The sequence below is a fragment of the Natator depressus genome, chromosome 9 (genome assembly GCF_965152275.1).
Source record: "Natator depressus isolate rNatDep1 chromosome 9, rNatDep2.hap1, whole genome shotgun sequence".
NCBI lineage: Eukaryota > Metazoa > Chordata > Testudines > Cheloniidae > Natator > Natator depressus.
In genome coordinates this window covers 9296025-9316620 of record NC_134242.1, presented here as the reverse complement: position 1 = coordinate 9316620, position 20596 = coordinate 9296025, and the positions used below count along the sequence as shown (strand labels likewise).

At 42.4% G+C, this 20596-nt stretch overlaps 2 protein-coding genes across 7 annotated transcripts in view; one reads left to right on the top strand and one right to left on the bottom strand.

Annotated features, from left to right (window-relative positions):
• Positions 1-20596, bottom strand: part of MCF2L2 (MCF.2 cell line derived transforming sequence-like 2) — a 330633-nt gene that overhangs the window by 100800 nt on the left and 209237 nt on the right. The gene's annotated exons all lie outside the window — the stretch shown is intronic.
• B3GNT5 (UDP-GlcNAc:betaGal beta-1,3-N-acetylglucosaminyltransferase 5) overlaps positions 1785-20596 on the top strand; it is a 36282-nt gene continuing 17470 nt past the window's right edge. The window contains exon 1 of the mRNA XM_074963496.1: positions 1785-1919. The gene's annotated coding sequence lies outside the window, so the exon portion shown is untranslated. The remainder of the gene's footprint in view (positions 1920-20596) is intronic.

Here is a 20596-nt window from a genome sequence, read left to right as displayed (position 1 = left end):
GATATCACTTATTTCACAGACGTGTTGTTGAGATTGTAAAGGTATATGAGCACTAAGGATTTATTATGATCAGAATGAAAATCTCTATTAAGTTGCTGATGCTGTCAGGTATTATTCACATTCCGTCAGGTATTATTCACATCATAGTCATGTGAAAGAAATAAAGGTAGGCTAATAAGCCTGTGCTCTTATATCTTGGCATTTAATAGCACATCTCAAATTGCCACATCTACTTCCTTTTCAGAAGCACCTGGCACAGTTTTATAGAGATGACTTATGAGGAGAGGCTGAGGGAACTGGGATTGTTTAGTCTGCAGAAGAGAAGAATGAGGGGGGATTTGATAGCTACTTTCAACTACCTGAGAGGTGGTTCCAGAGAGGATGGTTCTAGACTATTCTCAGTGGTAGAAGAGGACAGGACAAGGAGTAATGGTCTCAAGTTGCAGTGGGGGAGGTTTAGGTTGGATATTAGGAAAAACTTTTTCACCAAGAGGGTGGTGAAACACTGGAATGTGTTTCCTAGGGAGGTGGTAGAATCTCCTTCCTTAGAAGTTTTTAAGGTCAGGCTTGACAAAGCCCTGGCTGGGATGATTTAATTGGGGATTGGTCCTGCTTTGAGCAGGGGGTTGGACTAGATGACCTCCTGAGGTCCCTTCCAACCCTGATATTCTATGATTCTATGAGACAGTTTAACTTCATCCCAATGAGTTATTTCCCCTATGTATTTTTCCTTTGTGAGAAAATTTGGGTCAGATCTTGTAGTGCCTTTTTTAAAAACAAAAACCAGTCTCATGGCTTTATAAAAAAAATCACATCTGAAACATTTACATGTATTTTTCTTTCTTTAAAGCAATTAATCCAAATCAATCATTGTCTGAGATTGATTTAACTCTGATCTACAAGAATTAAAAGCAATACCCTCAGGTCAATTTAAATTTAGTTTTTTGTAAAAACCAGAGGGTCAATTTCAAAAGTGCTTGGCACCTACTGTTAGCAGCAGCTGGCGCCTTTGAAAATGATGCCCAGGAAAGATCAACAGAAATATTTTCATGGGTTTTTAAAAATCAGTTTTAAAACAGTTTTTCTAAACACTCCTCTCCCTCTGAATTTGCAACCCAAACATTGCAGCACCATGCTGGTGCACAAAAGCCAGAATAAGTTAAACTGGTTTCCTTGTCTAATAAGAGGAATGCGATAAACCAGCCCCACCAACGGCAAGTTAAGGAATCTGATTGTCAAAGTCTTACCATGTAAATGATCTAATGTATGGTCACTTACACAAGGAAAGCCAATTTTCCCATATGTTTTTAACCTTGAAAGGGAACATTTTATCTTTTAGAGTTCTTTCCTGCTTGCCAAAATTGCTAAAGAGCATAAGGGCAGGGGCACAGGAATAATTGTGATAGTGGGGGTGCTGAAAGCCATTTAACCAAACTATATATAATGGAAACCAGTTCAAGCCAGGGTGTGTGGCAGCACCCCTAGTCCCAGCACCTATGTAAGGGGTGAAACAGCTTTACCCCCTCTCCTGAAAAGTACTTTAGGAAAGCACCTGGAGGACCAAGCAGGAGAATCCCAGCATTGCAAACACTGAGGGGTCTGTGAGAAGAGCAAAGGGATTTGTGTAACGCCACAGGAACCACAGCTCCATGCTGGGACTGCGATATTTTGGAAGAAAGAGATACTGTCATCTAAATTCTTGCGGCTTGCTTTCTGGAGCAAGCTGATTGGCTAATGACCTCACTGATCGTATATGCTGGATCTCTGTGCGAAGTGAACGAGCCAGACTGGCTGAGGATGGTTAAGAGGGCAGGGAGCCCGGGATTTTTGCTGTTCGGTTTTCTATTTGATCGGGAAAGGAGAGGGGGGGGAAGCTAATATCCAGCTTTGCTGATTGAAGGTAGCTGACTCCGTGTCGGGTAAGTGTCTTTCTCTCTCTCTCTATGAAGTTTGCTTGGTTTATGAAAGTGATCTTATTTTTAAAGTCCACCTAGAAAACATTTCGCCTTTGTTTAAAGCGATCACTGTTCGTTTTAAAACGCTGGTTTTCATTGAAAACCAATATCTGAAACTAACTTGAACGCACACTTTAAACTTTTACTTTTTGGGCGTTTTCATGTTCTGAGTCAAACCGTTCTACAACTCGCTTGTTCCAAGCGTTTCCTTTTAAAACTCCTCTTGTTCTTAACTTCGCAGTGAATATCTGAGTTAAAAAAAGCGTGCTCGCTCCACATTTTAAACTACTTCTTGCAGCACGTTCTGCTCGAATTACTGGGTTCAGTTTAGAGTGAATCTACTCGAACTTTATTTGGTATGGACTGCTAAAGGAGAGATGTAATAGACTAGAAGTTAGCTAATCAGACCGGCCTGTTGCTCTTCATTGGTGATCATCTAAACACCCTTCTAAAACAAACAAACAAATTTTCTATGGCCCCCTTGTGGATCCCCCCCCCCTTCCATGGAGGGAAAGCTTGCAGCTCGACAGAGAAACAAGCCATTCAAAGTGGCGGTGGAGTATGAAAATCCCTTGTTTCCTCCCTCCTGAATCCTTCTCAGCCTCCTAGCTCTTCTGATTATTTCTGCTGTTAAAAACTTCAGCGGCTGTTCCTACGTCTACCCAGTAAAACAAGCAAATCCGGCTCAGAGAGTTTCTTTGCTGCTAGGTAGATTGCAAAATACAACCTCCCATCTGAGCACGGCTGAAATCCTCCTAGTAAACAGGCAACAGTTTCTCTCGGAGAGAGACTCTCCTACCCAGAGACTGTTGTATTCCTTGAATCTTTAGAAATCTGTGTCTTTTTCCCGCTTGGAGGGGTGGACAAAAGAATCCTGCCTCTCAACTTTAGATCAAAGTAAAGCATTAAAGTGGCACTGCAATAAGGCTAAGGAAACTTTTTGTCCTTGCACGTGAACGGACACCTGATTTTGCAGCCTGAATACAGTTTCCATTGTGCGTTGTGGATATATGTGTCCCCTAGCCGAGAGGGAGGGCGTTCCCACAGTAACTTCCTTTGTTTTTTCAGAGAAAAAGGAACCGTGCCCCTGGCTGGCCACGTGGTTGCAATTTGTTCTCTACTGCTCTCTACCGATGCTGAGCGCACACCCAGAGCTAGCTCGGCAGCCTTGGTCACCACATCCAATACTTCCTTGATTGCAAAGTGTGCTCATCTTCCCAGGGATGAAACCAATGTGGTTGCTACAGAAGCTACTGTAAAAGCCTGTAGAACTTAAGGGAGTGATATATCTTTCTAGAGGGGTTTTCCTACCACCCCATATAATTTCAGAGCAGGGATACTGTTGAAAATTTTTTCAGACTTTCCCTCTAGAGTGGAGCAGACAAGGCTGAATGAAACTCAGCAGCAGCTCCCGCCAGAGTTGCAAGGACTGGGATTTTACGTGGAAATAGGTGGTGCCCCTTCATACGACCTCTAGATCTTGTTCACGACCTCTGGACAAGGCTTGGAGTTCATGGCTTCAGATTAGGGGTGGGGGAATTTGGGGGATGTGGATCAGAAAGTGTGGCGGGGCAGCACAGGCTTCTGCTAGCCTTGAATTCTTGCAGCCCTCTTTGGTCTGGGCCAATAGAAAATGGTGGGAGTTGTGGAGTATCTTTCTTAAATCCTAATCTGCATTGGGTCTTTGTGGGTTGGAACTTGCAGGAAGGCTGCTTACAATTCCTTGGGGACTTGAACCAGTCAATGTTGTTTCATACAGCTTCCCCCTCTGCTCCGTGAAATCCTGACTGAAATGGCTGACAGGCGCCGAGTGCGAGCAGGGCCCCTGTGAAAGAAAGGGGTGCCCTAAGAAGCTGTGGAGGCTTTGTTTTGTTCTTGGGACTTGAAAGGAGTGCAGGCAGACTGTGGGACCTACGAGTTTTTGGAGAGTCTAACCTCTGCCTTCTATCCCCCTGGGATGGCCAAGAGTTAGGTTTCCTTGTAATCCTATGGCTAGTGGGTGAGGAAACTAGTCAATTTTTAAACCCCCTAGGCCTGATTCTCTTAGGCCTTGCATTTCATGGAGTTAATTTACACCTGTGCAAAGTGGTTGTAAAAAGCTACTATTTTGAGTTAGCCACACACAGCAGTGGAGGATTGGGACCAGTGAGCTTTCTGCCCCTAATGGGCTTTTCCCATGTACAAGAACATGTTAGTTTTGTGACTACAGTACCCTTTGTCAGATGATGCAGTCCCTCCTAGCAGCAGTGTGTGTAAGTGCCCAAATCCATTGCAATTGCTTGAGGGGGAGGGAGTTTCTTCTGTCCTATCATCTCTAATGTTTTGTATTTTTTTTTCCCCATCCCCACCGATCTTTTTTTCTCATTGCAGTTGGAAAGGGTCATCCTAGAAAATGAAGGAGCAAACTTCTAAAATTCAAAATTATTTGCTCCTGTGAGGTGTTTTTTTAATATGCATAGAAATGCTAGCCCATACATGGGGGAACAAAAGGCAGCTAAAACCTCACTGATGTGACAAACCAGATGGATAGCATGGTTTCACGGTGAGCACAGAAAAACCTCAAAGTTCATGACTGGTGTCTGTCTGGAGACAAGTTTTCTGCCAGGCTGGACTGATTTCAGTGTGAAGTTTGGAGGTGTTTCTGCTATTAAAAAAAATCTTAGTTACAAAGACACTGTTGAAGACAACTAAAGTGAACAAAAATAAATAAATAAAACTCTGCACCCATAACTTTCAGTGGTTGTACCTACTGCTTAGTAAGGTAGAAAATCTAATTTTGAGCCTCTTTTAGTGGAACAGAGATGTGAATTAACTGTGCTGTCTTAAATTGCTGTAGAAATGTTTGTTAGAAGCAAGATGTTTGGTGCCAAATGCTGGCCACTGTGGTAGTCAGGTCACGCTATCTGAACCTGGCCAAACTGGACTAATGACTATGGGGGAAAAAAGTCAGAACATTAATTACCCAAAGGCCGGGGAGGAGTATGTGGAAATTCCTGAATTTTAGTGTCTGAAATACTGTAAACAGTGAGCTACTGCATCTATTGTTTTGTTCTACAGCAACCAAAGCATGTAAAGTTCTTTACATATGAAAACAAGTGAGATCCATGCCCTAAAGAACTTGCAATCTAAATACTGATCCTAATTGAGGGCTTCATCTGGCACCTGTCAAAAACATCGAGTTTGATAACACTGAGCTTTTTCTTAAAACCTCCCACTGTTGCATTGTCCCTGGGGTGGCCAAAACTACTACCTCCATGGATGGTAATGCAGGTGGAACTAATGCACTTGAGCTGCAAAGAAAAGGTAAGTGTAGCAAGGCTTTGGTATCCCTGAGGCCTTGTGTACGCTGCCACTTTGCAGCCCTGCAACTTTCTCCCTCACGGGGTGTGGAAAAATACCCACTCCCCCTCGAGTGCTGCAAGTTTCAGCTCTGTAAAGTGGCAGTGTCGACCATGCCCCAGTGCTGGGAGCCGCTCCCCTTGTGGGGGTGGATTTTGTTTTTTGTTTTTCAGTGCTGGGAGAGCTCTCTCCTAGTGTTGATACCGCGACTACACGGCCGCGGTAGCGCTTTAACGTTACTAGCGAAGACATACCCAGAGTATCTTGCTATCTACTTACATGGCCTACATAATTGTAGTGTCTCTCCAGTAGCTAGGAGTAATCCTGTGGAGGACTCTTGAATGAGACACCTCAAACTCAACTCTGTATTCAATGGGGAGTCAGTGCAGAAAATCTAGATTGGGTGTTGGAGATGTGTTCACTAAGCAAATGGGCTGCTGCATCTTGTACCATGTGTTTGGCTTTGCTCTGAGTTACTATAACAAAGTCCAGTGCTCACATGAGGACATAGATCACTGTGGCCACATCAGTGTCTGACAGGATGTGGGGGTAATTTTCTGGTTGCTGGCAGAAGGAAGTGAGTGCCAGATGAAAGTCGATGCCCAATTAGTGATGGAAGAGTCCTAAAAGCAGCAGTTCCCAAATCTTGTCCTTGCATGACCTCATTTTCAGATGTATTGCTTCCTGCGATCCCACGCCACATGGAGGATGCTATTTTACTTTACAAAATGGCATCCTTTGCACAGCATGACCTTATGGTGCATGCGAGGTCACGCTTACATGAAGATCACCATGGATAAAATGGCATCTTCCATACTCAGGATTGCCACAACCCCATCTGCTAAGGAAGTGACCCCATTTGGGGTTGCAACTCAGTGTGGGAACTGCCTTCCAAGAGCTGCAGATTGACCTAACAGCCTGAGGACACTTTTCCTCAAGTAGGGAATGTTCTAGAAAAGGCAGATTTTTGTGACGCATTTCCCTCTTACCAGCATCACCTCAGTCTTCCTATCCTATCTACATTTTTAGACCTATTGTGTGGCATAACATTCGAGTGTGTTGTGGCATCTAGTCCTTGGGGCACGTATACTAGTCCAGTCTGTCAACTTCCCCGGGTCAGGCTTGGTTGGCTAGTAGGTCCTTCAAATACTGACTTCTTTACAAAAACTTGGACAAAACAGGATTGTTCTTGTGAAATTGCCAGGGACGCTAAAACATGCTCTGAAAACATTCTGGACTTGGAAGGTGGACCATGCATCCCTATCAGTCACCTTGTGCTCAGCAATAGCCCCCACGCCATCTTTAACACTAAGTCCTATTTTGCTAAGGCTGTGGTAGAGGGAGATGTCCCTTCACCAGTGGCATCTTTAACTTTCCCAGGGATGGCTGGGACATGGGCAGAAGAGATTTAGATCAAACTACTGCATTGCCTTAATTTTTTAAGACACTTACTCAATCTGGGACTTCAGTCTGAAAAACCTGTCTCCCCATGTGTTCTGTTCAGTTCGCTTCTGTTCCCAGATAGTTTTCACAAGATGTTGCACAGGTGAGGCTATCATGAATTACCTTTTAAAAAAATGTAAGGTCCCTTGTTACTTGCGTTACTCCTCTTATTTGCTAAAGAACTGCCAATTATCCCACAGTTAATCAAAGGGAAGATTTTTTTTTTTTCTCCAAAGTAAAAATTGTTGTCCACATCTGACAATGTTTTTACTAGCTGCCTGCACTGGTGCCTACATATTACAATGATGGGTGCAGTATTTATACTTCTACAAACTAGACTAAGGGCATATACAGCAACTAATTTGTCATCAGATTACTGATTCATATGGGAGTGACTAACTTCCCAATGCTGGTATAGCTGCCTTAGTGTTAAGACTTGTCACTTGGTCTCGAGTAAATTACATATACTTGAATACATCATTGTTTGATGTTAAGTTTTAATTTGCCAACCTGACTCTCTCATAATGCACATCTGTTCTTGTTTAATCCTCCTCCCCTTCCTGCTGCCTGTCTCCTTCATGCCTTTCCCTTCCCCCATTCTGTATCCTTTGGCTCTCTCATCCTTGTCCCTTTCTCTCCTGCGGCTTATATTTAGTGCTCACTTCCCTGCTGCTTCTCTGCCAACTTCCCTTTTCCATTCAAATCCTTTTTTAATACATTTTCCACTAAACCTTCCCATAGTTATTCTCTTCCCCGCCCCCCCCCCCCCATCCTAAAGCAGTGCCAGTATCAACTCTTCCTGTGTATTCTGTAGCTTATTGTCTGTCTGACTTGAATTCAGAACTGCCGGTTTGTTCAGCTCCGTACAAACCTGAAGGGAGCCATAGCTCTTACTCCAAAGAGCTCACAGTCTGTCTCTAACTAATGCCTGTAGCCACAAAAATACTGTCTTCCTCTGTCCTTCACTAGCGCTCCAATTAGCAGCTCTCTAATGTAGTAATGGGAATCTAAATGCTGTGACAGAATAAGCCCGATTCAGAATGAAGTCCAGGAGGTTATTAATTTACACAGTTACGAGCTATTTCACTGTATTAGTGAAGATCATGAAGTCTCCAAAAAAACTCCCATTATTTGTGTATGTGTATAAGAATAGTGTGCGTTTGTCTCTCCTTACCTTGTGCTAGGAAAGCTCTAAGGGCTTTTTGTAATTAGGCTCAATTCAGGAAATTCAACTAACACATACTGTACAGCCAACTGCTTTATAGGGCACCACCAAGCAATAAACTGTTTGCTACCCATTAGAAATAATGGGAATACTGTGGCAAGCTGGAGATGATGAGTGCCAAAACAGGAATTGTAGAATGATGCCTTGAGACACTTTGCTGTCTTGGCTGCTCTGTCCTGGGCCTGTTCTGTTTTTTGTTCTTAGTATCGCACTCATCTACTTGTAGGTGGTACTGTCTTTGTTTGTTTTTAATATTAGGTCTACCTGTCTTGCAGAAAGGACTGGGTGAAATGGGGAATTTTGCAGCAAATTGGGGCTGTATTAAGAGAATTCACCGCACCGAACCTGCAGGTAGGCTGCTAGAAAGCCCCTGCAAATATGCTATTCCACTTTATAGGGTGGAATACTGTCTGCAACTCCTCCTTACCCCTTGTGAGGTAGGTGCAGTCTACTTGGTCACAAAACCTGTGACACCTGCCCCATGGAACGCTCTCCATTCTGGCCAATTTTGGATAAGCATAGAGACCACATTAGGTGTGGAGCCCTCTCTGCACAGCTACTCAACCTGTACCCCTTATAGGGAACTCAACTGGTGTGGAGGGCCTTGTTTGAGCCTTTGTAGTTGTCTGAATGTCATTGACATGAGAAGCAAAGAAGTCTGAGGAATTGCTGAACTAAATGGGCCAACACGCTTCTGCCGCTCCGTAGAGATTTGGCTGGTCACATGGTGTTGGCTCTGCTTGATACCAGCTGCCTCTGCAAGTGTCTGGGCACTTCACTGCAGTAAAGAGCCTAGGGTCCTGTAGAAACAGCTGGAAATGAGAGCCACCCTAGCTGCTACATAGGAGAAAACAAAATGGACTATGATTATGCCCTGTAGGTACCAGCCTCCAGTGTGGGAAGCGTATATGGGGTAGGCAGCAGAGAAGCATATATAAGGGTGCAGGAAGAGGGAGATGAGATGACATCGGCAGTATAACCCCTTTCTAAGAAGGACACAGGGCTATTGTAAGAGCTAAATGCAGATTAGTAGTAATTTCTATGCAAATAACTGCCATGGCTGATACAGGCACATATGTAATGGTCTGATCTTCTGTGTTGAGCTCTTTCCCTGTACAGCTCAACTAACGGATTTTTTTATTTTTTGGGTTTTTTTCCCCAGCTGTTCATAATTCATTTCCCCCTTCTCTCTCCACTATTCCTTTCCCCAAAAAACTGAGACTTCCCCCCCCCGCCCCCATGCTTTTCCTTCTGCAGCACTTGCTTTTAATGCTGTCTGCACTTATGCAATTCATGCTTCAGAGTAACAGCCATGTTAGTCTGTATTCGCAAAAAGAAAAGGAGTACTTGTGGCACCTTAGAGACTAACCAATTTATTTGAGCATAAGCTTTCGTGAGCTACAGCTCACTTCATCAGATGCTGCTATAGATCCCACACGCACCTCCATTATACGTGTCCCAGTTCAAGGCAGCACCTACATTTCCCCCTCAGTGGGGAATAATTCTCTTACTCCCTTCTGACCAGAGTATTTCCAGGCTACACATTTCCCTGCCTTCCCTGTGTTCTTTCCAGCAGACAGGCTGCCCAAGCACATGTGCCTGCTGTCTCTTCAGAGACTGGTAACAGAGTGATTGCCAATGTTAAAAGCACCACACCGGTTTTTCTATGCAAGCCCATTTTTTGCTTAAGGTAAAAGCACAACAGAGAAAACACTTTAAAATCAATGAAAGAACCTACATGCATGCTAATAAACTTGCCAGAGTTCACCCTAAGGTGTATTCTGGCAGGAGCAGTCAGTCAGCCCTTACTCTAGGGGTTTCCTTGTAGTTACAAGTTCATCACGATATCAGCTCAGAGCAAGCGCCTGTCTTATGGGGCCTCAGGAGGCCCAGTCTTTCCAACCTATCCTAAGATTTGAGGTGCTCTGTGGACCAGGGGTCTTATCTGTTGGATCAGGAAGAAGGCCATGAGCTTAATTAAAACCAGGCTATTTACCCAAAAATCCTTTCTTTGTCTTTGGTCCTTGGAATATTCAGTCTGAACTAGTGTATATGCATATCTCTCCGAAGGAGCGGCTTCAAAGGATTGATAAAAGAAGTACATTAGCATCCCCTTCCTACCAGAGAAGGTACCTACACAGCTGTATTTTTAATACACTGTACCCCAAAGGTATTGACTTAAATTCAATATAGTGTATCTCAGTTCCATAAGCTTTGTTCAGGATATTGTCAGTCTGTCCCAGGAGCGACCTGTAAAATACAGCCTGCCTCATGGAGTGTTGTTAGGTTTCATGAGTCAGGGTTTGTAAAAACACTTGGAGATCCATGGACAAAAGGAGCTACAGGAGTGATTTGGTGCGTTATTTATGTCTGTAGTCAGCGATCACATACTGGTCTGCTTGTGAGTGACCACTTAATATAGGGCACATCTTAAAGTGGAATGTGTAGGGTGAGGCCAAATGAAAGAGGAAATGATGGGAGGAAAATTACGTATAGGTGGTGTCTGCCTATGACTACTGCAGATAGCTGGGTAGAATTAACCTTTTCTCTGTGGGCGGCACCATATGTTTGAGCCTGCAGTAAAGTCCTAATCTTGTGGTCACTCTGTAGTCAATATTATGACTGTTCTGAAGGATAAAGTTAGGACAGTTAGGCTTTTGTACAGTCCTCCCAGAAAGAACTGAAGATGCAGCAACAGGTGTAATCAACAATAAGAAGGAATTTGAAGGGAATGAGAACAAGAACATAGTCTAGTTAATGTGCTTAGCTAGACAGAATTAAGAGTTAATCAACCCAATCTAAAATATAACATAAGATAAAGATCAGAAGGCCCTGCTGGCCATCTACCTAGCTGGACTGTATACACAGTTGCAGCTGTAGCAAAAAGAAAAGGAGTACTTGTGGCACCTTAGAGACTAACCAATTTATTTGAGCATAAGCTTTCGTGAGCTACAGCATGCATCTGATGAAGTGAGCTGTAGCTCACGAAAGCTTATGCTCAAATAAATTGGTTAGTCTCTAAGGTGCCACAAGTACTCCCTTTCTTTTTGCGAACACAGACTAACACGGCTGTTACTCTGAAAGCTGTAGCAACTTGATTCTCACGCCAGCTTCCTTGTTTTGTGTTCCAAAGGAACAGCCTGTGTGCGTACTTCCTTTACGGTGCTCTGCCAAGAGTGAATCCACACCACCAGACACAGCTGCCTGTAACTCTGGTGTATGTTGTGTGATGTAACCATCAGAGAGTAGAGTGACATGCTTTAGGAAATTCAAGAGCCTGGAGCTCTTCTAGTTTTCACGGTTGGATTAAAACTTACTGGGGATCAGAGCTACCTAATTAAATATTAATTTTTTTTTTCAGTTTATTTTTTTGACTAACATTTGAGCTATACAAAATTTACACTCTGACCTGCGATAGCTATTTAAAAACAAAGTCAACCAACAACCTGCTTGTTTTTGGTCATCTCCTTATGTCCCTAGAGAAAGACTTGCCCATTTTTCCAGTACACCTCCAGGTAGTTGTTTGCCACTTCTCAGAGAAACTCTCTGGGTTCTCATTGTTCAGTCTCCTGCAGATCACTGTGCCTGTATTCTACTCTGTTCAGGTCTGGTTTAGAATGTTCTGCATTGGTGGCACCCAGCCCACTGATCAAGTTCAGGAGCAAACATAGCTATGTAATGAAATAAACTGTCTGTATTTGCATTCTAATCGAGAAAATAAAGTATGTGGCACCTGTGATAGCAGCAGAGACTCCTCCTATGCTGCTGTCTCTTCACATGAGATCTCGGGTGGTTTGGTGCTGTGCACCAGAATGCTGCTCTGTGCAGGATTGGGGGGATTGCTCCCCACAAAGGATAACTAACTACAAAGACAAACAAGCTTGCCCCCAACCTTCCCCTAGCTTATTTCTTTGAATTGCTGACCCAGAGCTGGGTGGGGTGAGGGGGTCCATATGTGGATCAACACTGGTTCCGGTGCTGAACCAAAACAGGTGACAAGGTGCTGGTAAACTTTATGTACATAAATCCCATCTGACTGCAGCAAAAAAATTAAAGAAAACAAGATTCCATTGAAAGGCAGCTAAACCAATCTCCATACTTCAGCTGGATCCATATTCAATTCTTAAATTCCTGGAAGCCTCCTCTCTACATTGGTGTTTTAGCATAGAAAAGGTCTATGGTTCACATTTAAAAAAAAAAAAAAAAAAAGCTGGTCTTATGGTTTACAGATCTATAGCCCATGGACTGGAATAGAAATCACTTAAGCACATTATTTCCATAAATCTAACAAATCTAGTTAGGGACAAAAACACATGTTTAGATCATTAAGGACATCCTCAATTATGTTGCTGCCGCCAGCCTTTGTGCAAGTTTTGGGGTTGGGGAATGGTGGCCTTTTCTATGTTAGGGAACTTCACAGCTGCTATGAAGCTTGCTATTGCAGATGGGCACAATTTGCAGGTGGAATGGTAGGAACCTTTCTTTTTATTTCCATCTCACTGTGGGCTTTGGGCCTGATTCTTTACCGCGATGTTTAGTCACTCCTACCTGTATGATGTAGTTGTGAAATGCTCTCAAATATGAATTCTTCATGCAAACTGATCTGCTTGCATGTGTAATAAGGTTCCACGCTAATAGTGGTGTCTGGAACCAGCTGTGCCCAGATGTAAATGACTACATGGGGTGCAACGCAAAAGAGAATCAGTCTCCAGTGTAATTCAGGCGTGTCATATTATACCTCTATCTGTAAAACGGAGATAACAATACTTGCCTAATTTATGAGGGTGATGCAACTTAATTTTTTAATTAATCACTAGCAAATTCTTTAAAACCACAAATATTTTATACATAAGATATGCAAAGATTGTAAAGTGATGTTGTCATCCTCTCTAGGACCAAAACCCATCCTCTGAAATTTTAAAGTTGCCTTTTTTTTTGTTGGTTTTTATTTATGTAAACAAAATGAATCACTTACATCTCCCAAAATAACTAGAAAGGACAGTGCGAGTGTGGTCTCATCAACTTTGAAGTGCAAAAAAACCTTCTAAAACTTCACATCGGTAACTAGCACAAAAGTGGGCAAGGGGACTTAACTGAAAATATACTTCTACTTTTTTCGCTTCCAATACAAATACTGAATTTTGCTTCTAACCTTTCCCCCAAATTTGTATGTTCAATCACCGAACCAAATTTTGTACTGATGCAGGCTCTCTTGTCCTTGACCCCACCTCATTAGCTTCAACCATGTCCCACTTGTGTTAAGATGGGGCATAACTACTTTGTTTCAATTTTTTTGAACCCAGAACTACATTTATCTCTAGGATAAAAAGACTTGTCATCACTAAAGTTGGAGTTATATTAGCTTATGTTAAGGTTGAATGTGGTCCTCTCGATAGATATTTGACTGCTTAATCCTGTTTTAAATATTTTTCCTGCTGGGAACCTGATCACCTTTTATGTGCAATGATATTCCACCCTGTTGAATAGATTCCTGTTGGTGCAAGTGCTGACTTATTTACTATGAAAATTTGAAGTGTGTCTGTCTCTCTAAAGGTGACACACACCTCTATGAAGCAGGAAAAACTGAACACTATTTCTTTATGATGGGGATCTTTTTTCCCCTCTTTCATTAGAAATTCAGGTCCAGTCTAATATGGAAGACTCCATGCATGGCTTTTACACTAGTAAACTTAAGTGTAACTTCAACAGTAGTGTAGGTGCATGCTGGTAACAAACGTCTACACCCTGTGCCTATTCATTACTGCTTCTACTGGTGGAGTTGCATGGGCTGCAGTAAGGTCTAATTGACGCAGTAGTTGCCAGCCAGTGGCCTATCCCCACCAGGACTCCCATTATTGTTCGTATAACCAAAACTGAATTGGTATTAGCTACCATGAGAAACTTATGAAAAACGTTATCTACCCTACATCCCTGCAGTAAAAGCAAATTCAGATTCCTAGTGTATACAAGACTGTACTAATTTCTTTGAAAGTTGTATACTAGTGGTATTGGAATAAAAATATGAATGTTTAATTCTTCCACTCTTGTATTGCTAATTTTGTAAGAGTTTGCTCTGAGATTCCACTTGTATTTTATGGTAATACCTAGCAGATGACCTCCACTGTAGAAGGGAAAATCAGCAGTTTAGTCAAGTTGTAACAAACATGGCTGGCTTTTGGCTTTTCAGTTTTTCCTCTTTCTGTCTCGTGACAAACTTGACTCCCCTACTGCTATCTTGTCCTGCAATGGTTTGTCTCTTTTACATTGTGTATATTTGAAATAACTTTTCTAAAAAATTGTACCATCCTCAGCATCAGTATGGCCTCCCACCCAGCAGCTTCCTGAGCTATGCAGTAGTTCAGCTGTTCCTATTCCAAAGTAAACAGGAGGTGATGGACCAGGCTTGAAAATGAGCATAGGGTTTAAAAACTAGAACTAGGCCTCCTAGCTTTGTTTTGGAACACACAAAATTACCACAGGGTCTGTCTCCATTCAGCCTGCTTTGGTCTTGTAAGCAGACAAGGTAAAACTTTAGTATATATTAAGTCCTTCTACCTAGCTCTTGGAAGAAAATATGTATAGCTTTGAAGGAATGTGGTTGCAGGGAAACCTGCTGCCAAGGCTAGCAGCTGGAACTCTAAATATGTTGTTGTTTCTGTTCTGAGGAGCAGATGCTTGTTTTAACTGACAACATCCTGGCTCAAAAAGGGAAGAAATGAAAACTTTTTTTTCTTTTCTCTTCTCCCTAGTAGAGGATACTTAGGCTTGTCAAGCCTGGCCTGCCATCTTATCTTCAAATTAACATTTTTGTATGCAGTGTAGTTGTAGCCATGTCTGTTCCAGGATATTCGACAGACATGGTGGGTGAGGTAAATCTTTTTATTGGACCAACTTCTGTTGGTGAGAGAGACCGGCTTTGGAGCTACACAGAGCTCTTCAGGTCCCAGACCTGAAGCACTGCAATATCTGAGTTTAAATACAAACAATTCCTTTTTTTTTTTTTTTTTTTTTTGGGGGGGGGGGGTGAAACTCTGTTAAAGAACTTAAAGTTGTAGAAATACTTAAAGCTGAAGTCTTGCCAAAATTGGAAAGTTTGCTTTTAAACTGTGTTTTTGTTAAATTAGTACAAACCCCTGTGTTGACATTCTTCTTTAATTTTGAGTGGCTTACATCAGTTGGAGTGGTTTATTGACTGAAGCTAAACTAAAAATAAGCCTGGCTTAAACCAAAATAAGGCTGTCTACACAGCCTCTGTGCTAGTTTAGCTTCACCTTAACAATATAAGAACGTGGGGTTTTTTTTTGTTTTTTTTTAAGTGTACAGAACACATTAAGGAGCACTTCAGAGACTGTAAGCAGGAAGCGTACCCCAGTCATGCTTCAAGACTAGTCTTTTTTGCCATTCAACAGGGATAGAGACTTACTAGACCTATTGTAAGGGACATTAGGGGTTTTTTTGTTTTTGTTTTACGGTAAGGCACTTAATGTTTAAATGTTAGGCCATATTTTACTCAATACACATGCAAGGCATATGATTTATGGCTAAAGCAATGCCTTGCTGTGCCTCACTGCCACAGACCTGTAACGTAACCCCCCCGCCCCTCCCAACCAAAGAAACCCCACCCTCGTTTACTGATAAGTCTGCAATGTTGCTTCAGTATAGGCTACCAGGTTGCAGCTTAACATGGCTTGGTCTCCAGTCTTTATTGAGGACCAGTGACTGATGGGTTTTGAAGAACTGTTTAACTAGAACACTACAGTAGTATTTCTGGCTATTGAAACATTTGAAAAGGCGCTTTGTGCATGTGGCTCTGTAAACTCCCAAGTTGGTGGGGGGGGGGGGGGGGGGAGAAAGTAGGGAAAGGAAACAGCTGTTTATGTGTTTAGTTAGAGCATAAAAACATATGTGAAAATATTTTATGTGATTATCCACTCAAATTCATGGGTGTCTGTTCAAAAGCATCTAAGCCCACATGTTTCAAATGCAACTCACTCAAGTTCTCCTAGGGAGAGGATATTTATCTTGCTTTATTCAGAGATCAGGCATGTTAAATGCCAATGCTACATTCAAATAAAGCGACATAATATTCTTTTTAAGCAGGTAAAGAGTGTTGTCCTTACAGTTTGTGAAGCCTCAATCTGATGGTTCAGGAAGTGGTCCAAGGTGATAAGTTCTTCACCTACAGGCCATGCCAGGCAGAGAGAGAAACAGCTGTGCCAGTGAACGACTATGAACCAACAAAAGTGTAGGAGACAAAGTATTGCCTTGTACTGCATATGCTGAAGGCCAGTGCTGTGTTTGTGCTCAAAATTATTTATAGAGCTCCATGTTATTGGCACTTCACAGAAAAGGTCCCTGACCTGAATGACTCTGTGGTCTTACGATCTAAACCAGGTTACATGGGGATGCAACAAAAAGTTAGTGGCAACAGAGCTTGTCTTGTTTCCACAATGTGTGGTCGGTGTCTTTGCTTTATCTTTCTAATGCTTTCTTGAGGGGAGGATGGGCATTTTCTTGAGGCCTCCATGGAAACTTTGGGGTGTGTGTGTGTGTGTGTGTTAGACTTCCTTTGAAGGAAAGGGCCTGGTGGAAGAAGGCTGTGTAGCAAGAAGGCTGAAGAGCACAAAGGGGTAAGGAAGTGAAGGAAACTCCAGTTTTTGGTTATTGTGGAAACCATAGTTTGGCCATGTGGCATACTTACCATACATGTTAATGGTCCCTCTCTCCTCTGCAGAACCCCCAGTGTAGACACAACTAAGCTGACAGAGCTAATGTTGTTCAGGGAGGTGGTGCTACTGTGGGCTGGCCTACGCTAGAAAACAAGATTGACACCGCTACATCACTCAGGGGTATGCAAAATCCACACTCCTGAGCAACATAGCTGAATTGTCCTAAGTCCCTGCCTAGACAGAGCTAGGTCAACAGAAGAATTCTTCCATTGACCTAGCTACTGCCTCTTGGGGAGGTAGACTTACTACAGTGATGGCCCCCCCCCTTCACTGTAGTAATTGTCTACACTGAAGTGCTGCAATGGCACAGCTGCAGTGCTTTAAATGTAGACCTAGCCTATATCCGCAGAAGAATTCCTCCTATCCACATAGGCAGCGTCTACACTAGGAGGCCACGCCACCATAGGCTCTCTAGTGTAGATGTTACAAAGTGTCAAGATGCGTGACCAAAAAAGTCTCTAGTTGCTTGGGCAAATCTTGGTATTTTTGTTTCTTTCAAATCAGGTAAGTGTACTTGAACTATCTGACTTATGCATGCAGAGCCTACTTCTGGAGGCAAACCTTGCATATTGGATTTTGAAGATGGATTAAATTGTCTTTTTAAGCCAAATTTTCAAATACCATAATAGCATATGTGGTCCAATAACAGCAAATATACAGAGCTGAGTTTTCTCTTGAAGCCATCATTTAGCATCCCCTGGCACTCGAATGTTGTTAATGCAATACTGCACGTTGGTTGGTTGGTTTTGTTTTTTAGGGAGCTTTTTAAAAAAAAAATAAAATCAAACCTCACTACATTCCACATACAGAAGAAATGATAAATGAGTACTGAAACTAAACTGGAAAAGAAGAAGGGCGTGGCTTTTTTATTTTTTTTTTTCCTTTGGCCACATCACCAGCTGTGTGCAGTGCATACTTTACAGGAAGATATAAAGTTATGATCCTACCTCAGTAAAACAGATGCACCAAAAGTAACACTAAGGGGATGTGGGAAGTAATGGGCCTTCAAGATCTTCATGGCTGATCTCAAATATACAGAGATCAAGGGGAGGGAGGACACATGGCTTAGTGGTAGGGTGACCAGATAGCAAGTGTGAAAAATCGAGACGGGGGTGGGGTGTAATAAGAACCTATATAAGAAAAAGCTCCAAATATCGGGACTGTCCCTATAAAATCGGGACATCTGGTGACCCTGCTTGATGGGGGAAGGAGGAGCTAAGAGGCAGAAAAAGAACAGAGGTAGGAGTGAACCAGGTTGGGCAAGATCTTGTAGACAAAAATGTGAGCAGCAAAGGTAAGCTAATGAGGCCTTATCTTTATTGGGGGAGGGGAAAGTGTGTGCTTACCTCCTGTTACCCAGCTCCATGTAAAATCCTAGTGACGAGTGCACTTTGTAGCATTAGTTGGTTGAGATAAACACTATGGGGGAGCCTAGGGTTCACCTCAAGCTGCTGCTAACAACTTGAGACCACTACAAACTAGGATTTTCCCATGTGTTGTGTTAGGTCTGACCTTATGTGTTAGCCCACACATGGTAACTATTGCTCCCTAGTGAACACGTACTGAGAGGTTTTGAAGAGGGGCTTGTAGGGAGCGTGGGGTGGGAACGATGGAAGCATTCTAGACTGATTTTTAAAAGGGAGCAAGGATTGACTAAAAGCTGGCAAAGAAAGCACCGGAAGTTGTGCTGAAAAATAATCAAAAGCCTGGACAAATATCCCCTTCAGTGCTCATAAGGAAGAGCAGACCGATCCGAGAGCTGACTACTCCATACAAATTCTACCTCTACTGACTCAGGTTAAACACGCAGTGATCTGTACAGTAGATGACCTGTGCAAAGCTTTTGCTTCAAAACCTGCAGTATAAAATGGCATAAGTGACTACAAGGTGACAGACCAAACGTGTGAGTGTGAGAGAGAGTGGGGTGGGGGGTGTAATTTATCGCTGGAATGCTCCAGGGAATAGGTGCATGCAAGGTTTCTGGATAGCGTAATTGTGTTAAAAAGAGCTTTGAAGCTGAGGAAAAGAATAGCTTGGCAGCTACATAGCTTAAACAGATAGATCGACAACACACTGTTTTTGTTTCCTTTAGAAGATGATGTATCTATTTTTCATAACTTTCCACAGATAAAACTGCCTTAAACAGTTAGCTTGTTCAGATGTGGAAAATCTGTGGCAGATCATCTAAACTTTGCAGCAGCATGCAAGAAAGTGAAACTCCTGTGTGTTTAGTGTCACTCTGCTTGTAATGCTGGCTGCCACAGAGCCTGTATCTGCAATCCAGAAGGGACTATAAAGACTGCATGGCAAATACAATTGGAATAGAAAACACTGTCTCTAGGAACTTGAAGGGGTGGGGACTAAATCCTGCTCTCAACAACACCTGTGCAGTCCCCCGTTGCGTTCAGTTGGGATAATTAACAGAATTTGTCCCTTGATGATTTAAAGTGACCCTTGATTACTCCTGATCTTACGAATTTTCAGGGTGATACATTAAGTATAGATGTAGCTTACCTTAGTATCACTATAATGGCCATATGTTTATAGCAAATGTTCTACATTTTTATGTGTTTTATGCTTTGCTCTCGAGTGCTTTTGCAACTTTGGTTGTGTGGGGGTCGTAGTGGGGGGTGTAGTTTTATTTATTTATTTTTTTTGTTGGTTTTTTTTTTTCCCCCCAATCACCTTGGTTAAAGCAGGAATTCAGTGTTGAAGATGGAACAGAATAAAAGTATCCAGGGCTTTGGGGTGAGGAAATGTGCTAACTAACCAAATGTATACAAAAATGACAGGGTGGGAGACCCAACAGAAAAATCTGAGGACCATGATCTGTGCCCAGACTCTCCTCCCATCTGTTAAGGAGGCTACCGGTTTATCTGAGTGCCAACCCAGGACTCTGCTGGGGCATGTATGCTCTCTAATAGTCATACCAGCCTTTGGAAAGTAGGGTTGTGTTTTCAAGCTTTTCTCTGCAACCACAAGGGCTAGAAACTTTTTTTTTTTTTTTTTTTTTTTTTAAATGACCGCTGAGACTCTTATGGTAACCACTTGACTCCATGAACTGGAATTTTAAGAAAAAATGCTAAATAAGAGACTTTGTTAGAGTTCTGAAAAACAGCAGTGAAACCCATCTGCTGCTGCTTGGCAAAGCTGTGAGAAAGAGGAGCGGAGACACTGGGGCTGTCTGCAGTCAGCAGATTTAAACTGATAGATTATATTTGTGGTAAGGAAATATGCTCCTGTCCTGGAAGAGCTGACTCTGCCTATATTCCCCTGAGAACAGAAATATTCAACATTTTTCCCCCCCCCCTTCATATAAACACAGTCTCTTAAATTATCTGGAACAGGATGAAATGTGTTAACCTTTCACCCATAGCAAATCTTGTGTAGACTTGACAAAGGAGAACATTGTTTTGACTTGATGGTACTTGGGTAGAAAATGGCTCTTTTGGAAAATGACGCAAGCTAGTCTATGACAAAATGGAGAGGAAGAAAGAGGGAGGGAGGGGAAGGAAAAAAAAAACAAACCACACCACAAACAAAATACACGCAACAACTTCTTAGTGGAGAATGGATAATTGAATATAATCTTACCTCCTGGAATCTCACTGTCAATACAAATAAGACAAAAGGTGCTTATAAAAGTTCATATCCAAGTCGGATCCTCATCCTGCAAATATTTACTCCCAGGAGCAGTCCCACTGAAGTCATGGGGCTGTGTATGGCCTATATAAATACGTGAGATTTTAAGGGACCAGATGTCCATTTCAGGCTAATGTGACTTAAAGCTAAAATGTCAAACCTACATGTACCTAAAGTTAAGCTAGTAATGTCCTATTCTGAGCTTCAGATACAAGTCTGAAAACTTTTTTGCTCTTGGATCCTAAACTTGCTACAATTTAAAA